Source organism: Hemiscyllium ocellatum, chromosome 13 (genome assembly GCF_020745735.1).
Source record: "Hemiscyllium ocellatum isolate sHemOce1 chromosome 13, sHemOce1.pat.X.cur, whole genome shotgun sequence".
Classification (NCBI taxonomy): domain Eukaryota; kingdom Metazoa; phylum Chordata; class Chondrichthyes; order Orectolobiformes; family Hemiscylliidae; genus Hemiscyllium; species Hemiscyllium ocellatum.
The window spans coordinates 4,785,784-4,798,329 of record NC_083413.1 but is presented as its reverse complement, the minus strand read 5'-3'; the positions used below and the strand labels follow the sequence as shown (position 1 = coordinate 4,798,329).

General features: G+C 43.6%; 1 protein-coding gene across 9 annotated transcripts in view; it reads right to left on the bottom strand.

Annotated features, from left to right (window-relative positions):
• trip12 (thyroid hormone receptor interactor 12) overlaps positions 1 to 12,546 on the bottom strand; it is a 210,236-nt gene that overhangs the window by 160,336 nt on the left and 37,354 nt on the right. The window contains exon 3 of one of the 9 annotated variants that reach the window (XM_060834485.1): positions 899 to 976. The exons of the other annotated variants lie outside the window; for them this stretch is intronic. The gene's annotated coding sequence lies outside the window, so the exon portion shown is untranslated. The remainder of the gene's footprint in view (positions 1 to 898; positions 977 to 12,546) is intronic. 9 annotated transcript variants of the gene reach the window in all.

The following is a 12,546-nucleotide window of genomic DNA, read 5'->3' as shown; positions in this document are numbered from 1 at the left end:
TCGAAGCATGGAGTGACAAGTAATTAGGAAAGCTAATAGAATGGAATGGGAAACGGAGTATGAAAATAGAAGATCATCCTGGAGTTGAACAGGACACAGATGAGAGCACTTTACACTGTGACCAACTCACTCACTTCATCTGGAGGTAGAGAGAAAAGTACGGTGCAGAAAAACCTGCTAACGTGCTTTCAGCTATTTCACGTTATTAGCAAGGACAAAACATAGGAAAGATATTACACAACAGCACAGTGGCTCAGTGGTTAGCATTACTGCCTCACAGCGCCAGGGACCTGGGTTCGATTCCCATCTCAGGCCAGTATCTGTGTGGAGCTTGCACATTCTCCCCGTGTCTGTGTGGGTTTCTTCTGGGTGCTCTGGTTTCATCCCACAGCCCAAAGAGATCAGGTGAATTGGCCATGCTAAATTGCTCATCATGTTAGGTACATTAGTCAAGAGTAAATATAGGGTAGGGGAATGGATCTGGGTGGGTTACTGTTTGGAGGGTTGGTGAGAACTTGTTGGGCCGAAGAGCCCGTTTCCACACTGTAGGGAATCTAACCTGAAAAAAAAAACTTCAAGTGGGAATTTTGCAAACAAAGCTATTATTGTTGCCAAAGTTCACAGGGTAAGCAACAGGAGTGTAAGAATTGTTTCAGTCATACTCTTTGCCAGGTTGTCTTCGTTGGACAATGACCTTGTTTGTGGCAGAGAAAGACACAGACAAAAAGAGAAAAACAAAACAGAATTGCTGACAGGCCTCACTGGAACTGGAGATCAGTATTTCATACAACAATGGATTTGTTGTGGCGGGTGATTTAATCACTAACATAATGATGCAAATAATGTTAGTAATCACTGCAAGTTCCCCAAGTCTCAATTCACATTTGAAAGTTCCTACCGTTTGAAGGTTGATTGCAGAAAACTAGCCCTCTTAGACACAACTTGAATTTTAGATTTTGCAGCAAACTCAGATCTTCTGCAAAGAAATTTTTTTTTAAATTAGTAACATTGTGAACAACTGCAGTTGAGATTTAAGTACGGAACATGCAATTGTATTGCGAATGATAGCTTCGGAATCAAATTTGTATATCAAAAGCAGTTTGGTAGAAAGACCAGCTTTGTTGGTAAATTAAGATTTAGAACAAAGCTAGAAAGTACAACTGCCCTGCTTCAAAAGGATGGAAAATCTCTCGATTTATTTCTCCATCTCCAATACTTAGTTAATTTGTCAACAGAATAGTCAATTTAATAACTGCAAAGTCTTATTGTTCACATGGCAATAATAAATTCTCCCTTTGAGAATCACCAGCATTATTACACGTGCAGGTGAACCAAAAAGAAAATCTATATTCCCTTTGTACCAAAATAGATACAATTGAACTTTAGGCTGGACAAGAGATGAATCTACTAACTCTAATATGAACATTCAAATGTGAACGGATAGACTTAAACAAAACACATCTTTGGCCACAAAACAACATTTTGTTTATGTACGTGATTTGATGTTGATCTTGCGCATTGTGCTTTGTTTAGTTCAATAGTTGAATAAAACTCAACTAAAAGAGGGGTGGTCCTTTGTAATTGTTAAAGGGTTTAGGAGCTGTTAAAAGGAGTACTTTTCAAATAAGTATGACATTCAAAAAAGAATTATTTTTTCCAAATACCATTTTTCTTTCTAGATTATGTTAACGTTTTAAGAAACTTTTCCCACACGTTCTTACCAAAGTCAGTGGGACCAAATATGCATTCATTAAACTAGTTCTGTGCAAACAGAACAGATTATGATGTGGAGGTTCCAGTGTTGGACTGGAATGGATGAGGTCATAAGTCACTTGAAGGAGGAGCACTCCGAAAGCCTTCGACTTCAAATAAACCTGTTGGACTATAACTTGTCATGTGATTAATGACTGAAATTCCTCAACCAGTAATAAATGAAACTCAATTTGTTAATGGGCTGTGGGCGTTGCTGGCCAAGCGAGCATTAGTTACCCAACCTTAATTGGCGAGTTGTCTTTTTGAACTGCTGCAATATGTGCTGTCATATTGCTGTTGAGAAGGGAATTCCATGATTCCACCCAGTGACAGTGAATAAATGACAACACAGTTCAAGCCAGAATGTGATGTGACTTGGGGAGGAACCTGCAAGTAGTCACACAACACATCTTACTGCCCTAGTATTTCACAGCAGTACAGCTTGCTGGTTTCAAAAGGTGCTGTCATGGAACCTTGGGAAGTAACTACATTGCATTTTGTAGATGATACACATTGCTGCTATGGTGACAGTTATAAATGGGGTGCCATTGGCAAAGGCAGCAAATGGTGAATGTGATCAATTGGGTGCCAAACAAGTGGACTGCTTAGTTTTGAAGGCATCATGTTTTTGATTTGCTTAAGCAGCAGCATTCATCCAGGCCAGTGCAAAATATTCCATCATATTAGACCATTAGACCATAAGACATAGGAGTGGAAGCAAGGCCATTCGGCCCATCAAGTCCACTCCACCATTTAATCATGGCTGATGGGCAATTCAACTCCACTTACCCGCACTCTCCCTGTAGCCCTTAATTATTTGCGAGATCAAGAATTTATCAATCTCCGCCTTGAAGACCCCCAACGTTCCGGCCTCCACTGTGCTCTTTGGGAACGAACACCACTCTCTGGCTGAAGAAATGTCTCCGCATTTCCGTTCTCAATTGACCCCCTCTAATTCTAAGGCTGTGACCGTGGATCATAGGCTCCCCGCCTAACAGAAACAATTCCCAGCATCCACCCTTCCTAAGCCATGCATTATCTTTTAAGTTTGTATTAGATCTCCCCTCAACCTTCTAAACTTCACTGAATACAATCCCAGGATCCTCAGTCAATCATAATATGTTAGGCCTACCATTCCAGGGATCATCAGTGTGAATCGCCATGGGAAAATTCCTGACTTGTCACGCAGACGGTGGATGGGTACGAGAGATAGGAGCATTATTGGCTGCAAAATTCTTGATCTCTGCGCTGCTAGACTATTAATCCAGATACTCCAACAGTCTGGGATCCAGGTTCAAAGCCCGCTACAGCATATGGAATTTGAATTTAAAGAAAACTGGAATGAAGCATCTAATAATGACTACAATACGATTCTGAACATTCCCTAATTTTCTTTAGGGAAGGAAATTGCTGTCCTTACCTGGTCTAGCCTACATGCAACTCCAGGCCCACAGCAATGTGGTTGACTCTTAACTGCCCTCTGGGCAATTAAGGATGGACAATAAGTTGACCCAGAGAGCAATGCCCAGATCTTGAGGGAAGACAAAAAAGGGATGTGACAGGAATACAGAGCTTAGAAGTGACCCAATGATGGGGAGATAACTTTGCTCTGTATATTGCATTCTGCTCGTGATCTTTGGCATACAAGTTGTCCAGTGTTCCCAACCTCACCATCAAGCCAGCAGACAAAGGGGGACAAAATGGTAGTCTGGCACACTGACCTCTACACCACTGAAGCCAAACGCCAACTCAAGGACACTTCTTCCTACCGCCCCCTCGACCATGACCCCACCCCACCACCAAACCATCATCTCCCAGACCATACAGAACCTCATCACCTCAGGAGATCTCCCACCCACAGCTTCCAACCTCATAGTCCGGGAACCCAGCATCGCCCGATTCTACCTCCTTCCCAAGATCCACAAGCCTGACCACCCTGGCTGACCCATTGTCTCAGCATGCTCCTGCCCCCCTGAACTCATCTCTATCTACCTCGACACTGTCCTATACCCCCTAGTCCAAGAACTCCCCATATACGTTCGAGGCACCACCCACGTCCTCCACGACTTCCGTTTCCCTGTCCCACAAAGCCTCATCTTCACCATGGATATCCAATCCCTCTACACCTCCATCCGCCATGACCAGGGCCTCCAAGCCCTCTGTTTTTGCCTCTCCAGACATCCCCAACAGTACTCTTCCACCAACACATTTGTTTGGCTGAACTGGTCCTCACCCTTAATTTCTCCTTCGAATCCTCCCACTTCCTCCAGACCAAAGGGGTAGCCATGGGCACACATATGGGCCCCAGCTATGCCTGTCTCTTTGTTGGCTACATAGAACAGTCCATCTTTCGTAATTACACCGGCACCACTCCACACCTATCCCTCCGCTACATTGATGACTGCATTGGCGCCAGCTCGTGCTCCCGCGAGGAGGTTGAGCAATTCAGCAACTTCACCAACACATTCCACCCTGACCTTAAATTTACCTGGACCATCTCTGACACCTCCCTCCCCTTCCTGAGCCTCTCCACCGCCATTAATGACGACCAACTTGACACTCGACTTTTTTTTTCAAACAAACCCACCGACTCCCACAGCTACCTGGATTACACCTCTTCCCACCCTACCTCTTGCAAAAATGCCATCCCATATTCCAAATTCCTCCACCTCCACCGTATCTGCTCTCAGGAGGACCAGTTCCACCATAGAACACACCAAATGGCCTCCTTCTTTAGGACCGCAATTTCCCTTCCCACGTGGTTAAAGATGCCCTCCAACGCATCTCGTCCACATCCCACACCTCCGCCCTCAGACCACACCCCTCCAACCGTAACAAGGACAGAACGCCCCTGTTGCTCACCTTACACCCTACTAACCATCGCATAAACCATTCATCTGCCGACATTTCTGCCACCTCCAAAAAGACCCTACCACCAGGGATATAATTTCCCTCCCCACGCCTTTCTGCTTCCGGAAAGACCATTCACTCCCTGACTACCTGGTCAGGTCGACGCCCCCCTACAGCCCACCCTCCCATCCTGGCACCTTCCCCTGCCACCGCAAGAACTGCAAAACCTGCGTCCACACCTCCTCCCTCATCGCCATCCAAGGCCCTAAAGGAGCCTTCCACATCCAAAGCTTTACCTGCACATTCACTAATATCATTTATTGTATCCGTTGCTCCTGATGCGGTCTCCTCTACACTGGGGAGACTGGACGCCTCCTAGCAGAGCGCTTTAGGGAACATCTCCGGGACACCCGCACCAATCAACCACACCACCCTGTGACCCAACATTTCAAACCCCCTCTCACTCTGCCGAGGTGGTCCTGGGCCTCCTTCACTGCTGCTCCCTCACCACCAGACGCCTGGAGGAAGAACGCCTCATCTTCTGCCTCGCAACACTTCAACCCCAGGGCATCAATGTGGACTTCAACAGTTTCCTCATTTCCCCTTCCCCCACCTCACCCTAGTTCCAAACTTCCAGCTCAGCACTGTCCCCATGACTTGTCCTACCTGCCTATCTTCTTTTCCACCTATCCACTCCACCCTCCTCCCTGACCTATCACCTTAATCCCTTCCCCCACTCACCTATTGTACTCTATGCTACTTTCTCCCTGCCTCCACCCTCCTCTAGCTTATCTCTCCACCTTTAAAATCTGATTGAAGATTTGTAGCTCAGGTATCCGTTGTTGTGGTTCTGCTCGCCGAGCTGTAAGTTTTTGCTGCAAACGTTTCGTTCCCTGGCTAGGGAACATCATCAGTGCGGTGGGAGCCTCGTGTGAAGCGCTGTCTGATTGAAGATTTGTAGCTCGGGTATCCGTTGTTGTGGGAGCGCTTCACACGAGGCTCCCACCGCACTGATGATGTTCCCTAGCCAGGGAACGAAACGTTTGCAGCAAAAACTTATCTCTCCACCCTTCAGGCTCACTGCCTTTATTCCTGATGAAGGGCTTTTGCCCGAAACGTCGATTTTACTGCTCCTCGGATGCTGCCTGAACTGCTGTGCTCTGCCAGCACCACTGATCCAGAATCTGGTTTCCAGCATCTGCGGTTATTGTTTTTACTGTGTTATAACTTCACTATTCATTATTTTCGCTTTCAGATAAATTGTCTCCTCAAATGAGACTGTCCAATAAGCAGCTTTAGTACAATCATAATGGTTTGGTCATTGTATGGTCTAGTTCACAGTTAAATATTCACACAATGGTACTCTTGGCAGCAAATAGAATGAAGTATCAATGGGTTAGAAACTTGATTAAATATACTCTAACCACTCCCCGTTTGTTGTACTTCTCCCTTCTTAAGATGGGTTTCATTTTGTTCGGATTCAGCCACAAAAGGAAATCACATGACAAAGAAAGCACACAAGAAATAGAATAAAGATCACAGCTCTCACCAGTTTTAAGATAACAAAAGCAGCATGCAATTGGATTATGCAAACAAGCACAGAATCAATGGTTTTTCCAAACACATGGTACACAAGAGTAGTGATATTACAATATCTACAAAAATTCTTACTAACGAGTTTTTTTTAAAAATACAAACCTGGCGCAGTCTTTTAAAGCGCACATTTTTTCTATTTTTGCCCAATTACCAGAGTGAAGTATGGAATTCCGTACACCATTACTGCTCCATGACCTCTAATTAGCCATAGGGACAATACTCTGTTTGCCTTAGGCAAACCTACCACAGCCCCATCATCCATTAGTCTAGCTTTTGCAACCCAGGAAAGAAACATTGAAGATGCTTTATGATGTCATTTCATTATTGTGGCATCATACTATAGAAGTATAATTTCCACTTTATACAGCTTTACAGCAGACTCCCAACAACGAAATCCATCTGAAGTTAAAAATTCCTCCAAACAAGAATAAAAGTTACTTCGACTAAGAACGAGAAACACGAAATGTGATGCTGGACGAGAAATGTAAGTCAGTTATGGGGTGCAGCTAGCCAGGGGTAAACAGTAAAGGCATGATGTTCTGAAGTTTGCGCGATTACCTCTGAAATTCAAGAAAAATTTCATTCAAGTGATGAATGTGAAGTGAAACAGCCTGCAGAGTGGACAGGCTAGTCACAGCAGATCACCTGTTCCAATTTGCATCATCTACAATACTAACATTGACAGGTCTGCTGGAGAAAGACACTTCTATTCAACTGTACTATTTATAGCCTTATCACAGGTGATATAATGTGCCATCTATTTTCCTTTGAATTTATCACCTTATAAAGATGATTTGACAACTTGAAGCAAGGTTTCACCACTACATATTAAAATTGTGGAGGACACAAGAAACCAAAGTAAGCCATTTAAGCACTTCAGCCTGCTCAGACAGTTTGAACGATCTTTGGGTCTACTTCAGCTACATCCTTCTCCATTATTTCCATCATCTCATCAACAGTTTATGTTTACATAGCATCTTTAATACAATCAAACACTCCAAGATTATCTCCTAATTCCACCCTCCTCCCTGGCAACAGGCCAAGAGGAAACCGCTTCTTAGGAGCATAGTAAAACAAACCACAATATTGAGTTACATAAGGAAATATAGATGTCAGATAACCAATAGTTTGGGACCAAGGCAAGTGAAAGCACACAACTAAAAGTGCAGCAATTAAAAATGGTGGGGGGGGGATGATCAAGAATACAGAATTAGCACAGGTATCTCCATGGGTTATGGATCAGGTCAACACAGACAGGTTGTGAGAATGTGAATTTTAAAACCATGCTGCTGCTTGATCAGGAACCAATATAGGTCAACAGGCAGAGAAGCGACAGGGGAAAGGAAATAAACAATGGCAGAGTTTTCACTGACCAGTTATTTACAAAGGGAAGAATACGGGAGTTCAGGAAAGAGTGTTCAAATAATTGAATCTAGAGTTAACAAGGACACAATGAGGGTCACAGCAGATGAACAGAGGCAGGGAATGCAAAGGTAGTCAGTGACACCGTGAGTAAGAAATGAGCTTGAAATAAAATGTGACTGACACTGAACAAACCAGTTTAATCTCAAACTGTTGACAGGGAGAGGGAAGGAGTTAATAGCTTGGAAACAGCATATAGTACAGGGATCCAAAAAAACAGGGCTTCCCAATATTTAACTGGAGGACATTTCTCCTCATTCTGAAATGGAGTCAGATAAGCAAGCTAATGACAGAATTATTAAGAAAGGAGGCAGAACTGAGTGTAATCTGTAAGTTTGAAAATTAATGCTCCTTTAGATGCGGTCAACAAGAGACCGCACATATTTGAGAAGAAAGATATAGCCAAGGATACATCCCTACAGCCACCGGATACAATATGTGCATGAGAAGAGAAATCATTCTTACGTGATTCTCTAGTTATGGTATGAGTAGACAGATAAAGGAAGGACCCAGGTGATAGCAGTCCAACCAACTGAACAAGAGTAGTGAAAAGACATGGGTAGGAGGATGGATTCGTCAACTATACCTGGAGGTGGTGGTAAAGTTCACTTCTGCCACAGTCAGATAGGATGTTACTTTTCAAACTTGGGTTGCAGTTCCACATTACAAGAAGGGTGACAAAGTGTGCAGGGAATGACAGTATTCTTCAATAATGCAATGTTTGTGTTCTTGTACAACCGTGCATTACAGAAAAATTACACTTTAGAAACAGCACTTGAAATGTTGGCACTGAAATCACATTACAGTCAACATGTTTTAAAAGTTCATGCTGTAAGAAAAGTGTCCCCAATTCATCAATCACGTTACAGCAAATTTGCATTACAGCAGAATGACTGTATAGACCAGTGAGTGTAACACCAGTGTGAGGGAAGCAATTAGAGAAAATACTGAAGGAGAAAATTAATCTACATTCAAAGAGGCAAGTTTTGATCAGGGATAGTCAAAATGGCTTTGTCAGAGGGATGTCATGCCTTCAAAGTTCAGATAATTCTTTCAATGAGAAAACCAAGTACAGAGGGACCTAGGTTATCTAAAGGACACGAGCAGGGAGTATTTTGTTAAGTTAACCGAACACCAGATTGCTAGCCAAGCACTGAGACCTTGCAATCTTGCTTGGATAATCCAAAATTTGGTTTATCAACTGCCAGATAATCAAGGTTCCCCTGTATTTGGATGAGGGTACAGCAATTGATATAGTTTATATGGATATCAGCAAGATCCAACATGAAGATAAAGAAAGATGATAAAAGATCATAGGATGTAGGGTAATTTGGCAAGTTGGATCCAAACTTGGCTTAGTGAAAGGAGACAGATGTTGAAGGTAGGAGACAGTTTGCATGACTGGAGTCTGATGCAAGTGGCATATCAGACCCAGTGCTGGGTCCCTTACTATTGGTGATCTTCATAAATGCTCCTTAAATGACCTAGTAAGAGTGTGGGGGTAAGAAGGAGATGAGAAACAAGTTTGCAGATTACATTAAGATTGGCTGGATGTTATAAAGTCATACAGCATGGAAACAGATCCTTCAGTCCAACTAGTCCATGCTGACCATGTTCTTAAACTAAATGAGTCCCACCTGTCTGCATTAAGCCCATATCCCTCCAAATCTTTCCTGTTCATGCACGTACTCAAATGTCTTTTAAATGTTCTAACTGTACCTGCATCCATCACCACCACCTCTGGCAGTTCATTCCAGACAGAACCAGTGCGTGATAATGTTGCCCCCCGGGTGCCTTCTAAATCTCTCTCAACTTAAAAATACAACTCCTAGTTCTGAACTCCACCAGCTTTGGAGAAAAGGCCTTTGCTATTCAGCTTATCTTTGCCCCTCAACTTTATAAACTTCTAGAAGGTCACCCTTCAATCTATGTGCCAGTGAAAAATAGTCCCAGCCTATCCAACCTCTTCTTACAACTCAAACCCTTCATTCCCAGCAACATCCTGGTCATCTTTTCTGAACCCTCTCCAGTTTAATAATATCCTTCCCATAACAGGGTAAGCAGAACGAGACTCAGTACTCCATTAGAGGCCTCATCATTGTCCTGTACAACCTCCACATGACATCCTAACTCCTATACTCAAAAGGTCTGCACAATGAAGGCAAGTATGCTAAATGCTTTACCCATGCTGTCAACGTGATGAAAATTTCAAAGAATTAGTGTACCTGAACCCTATTCTCCAACACTACCCAGAGCCCTACTAATTGTCTAAGTCTTGCCCCAATTTATAGTCATAGTCATAGAGATGTAAGCATGGAAACAGACCCTTCCGTCCAACTTGTCCATGCCGAGCAGATATCCTAATCTAAACTCATCCCATCTGTCAGCATTTGACCCATATTCCTCTATACCCTTCCTATTCATATACCCATTCAGATGCCTTTTAAACGCTGCAATTGTACCAGCCTCCTCCACTTCCTCTGGCAGTTCATCCCATACACACAGCACCCTCTGTGTGAGTAAAGCTTCAGCATTACAATTGCAGGTAACCACAGCATTGAAGTCTAAACTGCATTCCCACTATCTGCACGTTACTAATTTTGCTAATTTTTCTCCCAGTGGACAGCGAAGAGGGTTACCTCAGATTACAACAGGATCTGGACCAGATGGGCCAATGGGCTGAGAAGTGGCAGATGGAGTTTAATTCAGATAAATGCGAGGTGCTGCATTTTGGGAAAGCAAATCTTAGCAGGACTTATACACTTAATGGTAAGGTCCTAGGGAGTGTTGCTGAACAAAGAGACCTTGGAGTTCAGGTTCCTAGCTCCTTGAAAGTGGAGTCACAGGTAGATAGGATAGTGAAGGAGGCGTTTGGTATTCTTTCCTTTGTTGGTCAGAGTATTGAGTACAGGAGTTGGGAGGTCATGTTGCAGCTGTACAAGACATTGGTTAGGCCACTGTTGGAATATTGCGCGCAATTCTGGACTCCTTCCTATCGGAAAGATGTTGTGAAACTAAAAATGGTTCAGAAAAGATCTACAAGGATGTTGCGAGGGTTGGAGGATTTGAGCTACAGGGAGAGGCTGAACAGGCTGGAGCTGTTTTCCCTGAAGTGTCGGAGGCTGAGGGGTGACCTTATAGAGGTTTACAAAATTATGAGGGACATGGATAGGATAAATAGACAAAGTCTTTTCCCTGGGGTGGGGGAGTCCAGAACGAGAGGGCATAGGTTTAGGGCGAGAGGGGGAAAGATATAAAAGTGTATGGAATGAACTGCCAGAGGATGTGGTAGAGGCTGGTACAATTGCAACATTTAAGAAGCATCTGGATGGGTATATGAATAGGAAGGGTTTGGAGGGATATGGGCAGGGTGCTGGCAGGTGGGACTAGATTGGGTTGGGATATCTGGTCGGCGTGGATGGGTTGGACCGAAGGGTCTGTTTCTATGATGTATATCCCTATTACTCTGATTTAGTAGCGTGGGTATTTGCTGAAAAATATCACGGTGATTTGGTGGTGGGAAGAAAGCAATTCAGTTTCATGTCATAACATTTTGGGACATTTAAATGGGTCACCACGGGATTCTTGCGGTACTGTGGTCCAAGCCAGGAGATCTGTGTTCAAGTCCCATCTGCTCTAGAAATGTGCAATAACCTCTTGGGTATTTTCTAATTGACTTGTTCCAAGAGATTTTACGGACCAGTGGGAGTGTCCCTACATCTAGACCAAAGGACCACCTTCAATTCCTTTATCCTCTAGAGGTTTATCATAACATGTCAGAGCAGATTAATTAAGAATATCTAAACATAGTACCACGGTGGCACAGTGGTTAGCACTACTGCTTTCACAGCACCAGGGAACTGGGTTTGATTCTACCTTCAAGAGATTGCCCGTGTTGAGTTGGCACGTTCTCTCTGCCGGGTGCTCCACTTTCCTCTCACTGTAAATATGGGGTTACAGGGTAGGTTGGGGGTGTGGATTGGATGCTCTTCAAGGGGTTGGTGTAGATTCTGTCTGCATTGAAGGGATTCTACAGTTTTGCTGCAAAGAACTCTTGTAGCATAGTGGTAACGTCCTACCTCTCAACCAGATGCCAGTGTTAAGTCCCTCCTTCACTGGAGCTGTGGAATCATCTCTCTGGATCAGAAAATAATCTAAACTCCCCACCTCTTGGGCCAATATCCTTCCCTCAAGGAGGATCACCAAAAAACAGCTTACCACATTACACACCCACAAGCCGTATGTGTGGCCTTGCTACCTTGGCACAAGGTAGGACTAATAAATTAAACTGCATTTATTTCAATGCAAGGGGCCTAACAGGGAAGGCAGATTAACTCAGGGCATGGTTAGGAACATGGGACTGGGATATCATAGTAATTACAGAAACATGGTTCAGGGATGGGCAGGACTGGCAGCTGAATATTCCAGGATACAAATGCTACAGGAAGGATAAAAAGGGAGGCAAGGGAGGAGGGGGAATGGCATTTTCGATAAGGGATAGCATTATAGCTGTGCTGAGGGAGGATATTCCTGGAAATACATCCAGGAAAGTTATTTGGATGGAACTGAGAAATAAGAAAGGGATGATCACCTTATTGGGATTATACTATAGACTCCCAATAGTCAGAGGGAAATTGAGAAACAAACTTGCAAGGAGATCTCAGCTATCTGTAAGAATAATAGGGTAGTTATGGTAGGGGATTTTAACTTGCCAAATATTGACTGGGACTGTCATAGTGTTAAAGTTTTAAATGGAGAGGAATTTAAGTGTACACAAGACAATTTTCTGATTCAGTATGTGGATGTACCTACTAGAGAAGGTGCAAAACTTGACCGACACTTGGGAAAATAAGGCAGGGCAGGTGACGGAGGTGTCAGTGGGAGAGCACTTTGGGGCCAGACACCATAATTCTATTCGTTTTAAAA